Source organism: Tupaia chinensis, unplaced genomic scaffold (assembly GCF_000334495.1).
Source record: "Tupaia chinensis unplaced genomic scaffold, TupChi_1.0 Scaffold000612_1, whole genome shotgun sequence".
NCBI classification, from domain to species: domain Eukaryota; kingdom Metazoa; phylum Chordata; class Mammalia; order Scandentia; family Tupaiidae; genus Tupaia; species Tupaia belangeri.
This window is the reverse complement of record NW_006160131.1, coordinates 1,855,693-1,858,603: the sequence shown is the minus strand read 5'-3', so window position 1 is coordinate 1,858,603 and position 2,911 is coordinate 1,855,693.

The following is a 2,911-nucleotide window of genomic DNA, read 5'->3' as shown; positions in this document are numbered from 1 at the left end:
TTTTTGAGAGGTTTTTGCTACAGGGTGCGTGCGCTTGCCAGACAGACAGAAAGCAAGAAATAACCCCCCAGGGGGGATGGCCATACCGCAATCCCTTCTCCTCCGTTCTTCTCTGGAGATCTTGAGCACACATGCACACGCGCCCAGCGTGAGCTTAAAGCCACCGGGTCGGGGACACGAACTGCGGTCGACTACATGGGAGTCCAGCGACATAGCCATTACACCAACTGCTGGTCCCTCCCATGCTCATTCACCAGCCCACAATGGGGCCTGCGGAGCTGCAGCCTGCTGGCTTTCCTCTGTCCACTCCTCTCCCTACTGCCTCAATAAAAACCACCAGGTATATTTCCAAAGAACCTGGCCAGGTGTCCTCTCAAGGAAGCGGCTGGCCGGCCAGGCCCACCCCCACTGACCTCCAGCCTGGTCGGCACTTACTGGGGCCTCCTGACTGCCGGCTTGTGTAGCCCCCAGGCTTCCTGACCATAGGCCTTCACTCAGCAGCTAACGGGGTATCTGCTACTGATGGCGCTGACCACTGCTGTGCCCGCAGCCTGCCCACCTCCCATCTGCCCCATCTTTGGCCTCCTGGTTGGCTTGCTAATAGTTCGAGTAGGATCAGTGAAGTGAAAACCAGGAATGAGGAAACTAATAGTTTATTACGAGGTAAATTCACATGCAAGAAGGATCAGGTGGTTGATGATCCCAAGGCCCCACAGCTTCAAACCTGGGCTCACTCTGCAGGTCATCATACTCCGTCTCCTGCCACTGCCCCAAAGCCAACCCATCCCACAAAGCAAGCAGGGCTTTTAAAGGGCTTCAAAGGGGCTACACCTGGGCTGGGGATGTGTGCACCTGGAGCTGGGCCTCCATCTACCTCGACAATGGCCAGCTGGGTCCGGGCGAGAAACCCGGTTGTTAACCTAAGAGGCCACAGCAGGATGGCAGAAATGGCAGGCAAAAAGATGCCTCAGTCGTAACAGGGCTGGCACTGCGTAGACCTTCGGATCTGAGTAAGTTCCCTAAACTCCCTGGCCCAGTTTCCACAGCAAAGGCAGGTGTGAGGGCACGGTCTGAGTTACCCCTCTCCACATTCCCTTACTCAAGGCCTAGCAGAGAAGGCCGGTTGGTTTTGATCAACCTAACAGAAAGAGAGGCCCTCTGCTGAATGAAGCTCAGCAGCGGCCATCCTGGAGAAATCCGTCCACCATGAGCGTCCACAATCGCAGGCCTGGTCTTCATCGACCTGTCTCAACAGTGAGTTCTCACTTCAGAGACACACTTCAGGTCGACTCTGACCCCCACTCGGGACAGGTGATGGCCAGTGTTTTGCTTTGTTTTTGTCATAGGTATGTGTGCCCACCAGAAACAGAGAGAGGGAACGTGAGAAATCATCCCCAGGGGGATGGCCATGCTGCAGTTCCTTCTCCCCTCTCCTCTCAGGACTCTGGGCATGCACACACGTGTGCCTGGTATGACTTTCAAGCCACTGGATCCAGGACTCACACCACATCAGCCATGTGAGAGTCCAGCGCCTTAACCACCACGCCACCTGCTGGCCCCCTTGACCTGCATTTTAGTAACCTTATCGGGAAAATGTTTCCAACTTGGTTTTGGAAGATCCATGGTCCCAGGGGTCCCTGACAGCACTCCAGCATGGCGAGCTTTATCAGTGACTGTTCCTGGGACACAGCTGGCTGGGGGACACCTGTTCACACTCAGGCCTGCTTCTCCAAAGTGACCACAGATTGAGAGGCTGGTTATCTTAAATTTCAATAACTTATGGTTTTGTGTCGGCAACCATTTTAAACATGTAAACTACAGTAAATTTGTAATCGCTGACTGAATAGTTCAATTTAGTGTCCCCAGAAATTAACCAAAGGCCTTAGCTATAATGGACACTAAATAAGTGTTAAATATTAGTATCTCCGAATCTCACCCCCATCCCACTCCCTTTAACTAGACTGTTTACAACCTCTCCCTTTTGCACAAAACGTGGTGAGCCCATGAGATAGTGCAAGCTCCTTCCTAAGACAGGAAGGCTTTGAAAGTACACACATGTGCTACCACCGCCTCACAGTAATGACTGCTATAGCCAACACCCAGGTATTTCACAGGACAACCACTGACCCTCAAAGGTATCCTGCTGGGGCCAGCAGGAGGCATGGTGGTTAGAGTGCCGGACTCCCACATGGCCAACCACAGTTCGAGTCCTAGACCTGGTAGCTTGCTTTCTCATTCCCTCTCTTTCTCTCTCCAGTCAAATTTAGTAATTAATAAATAAAATGAATTTTTTTTAAAAAAGGTATACTGCTATTATGTACATTATAAAGATAAGCAAACTGAGATCCATGGAGATGGAAAATTTGGCACCTTGGCTAAGGGTGGCAAGAGGATGTGAACCCAGGTGTCTCCTCTCCACCTACCAGATCACATCACCCATCAGAGCAGACTGAAATCATCCGAAGCCTGACATCTTCCCATTTCCCTCCAATGCCATTCATACTCCCGAGCGCCTCTCTCCACACCCCAGGACGCTGCCATCACTCAGGCCTTGCTCCCAGATGCAGCACTCCTTCTCTCGGGTCCTCTCCCCACATTCGTGTCTGCCACGGTCAACACTGGCACCGAGCTACCTCCTCTCTGTCCAGTCCTTTCCCAGAAGCCTCAGCGAATGAAAGCTCTGCCCTCCTCACCCTCATTCTGCCCATTGGTTCGCACCTGAGTTACACTCCACTCGCTCACATGCGCCGATCCGTCGTGGGTGTGGCTGTGAGCAGAAGGCAGATTGAGTATTTCTCTTCTGAACCTGCCTCGTGCCCCTCCCAGCACCTATCCTGGAATGGGTAACAGGCTCAGCCAGCTGCAGCACTCAGAGCCAGGGCTGACGGACTGACGGGCCGCCTCTCCAGCC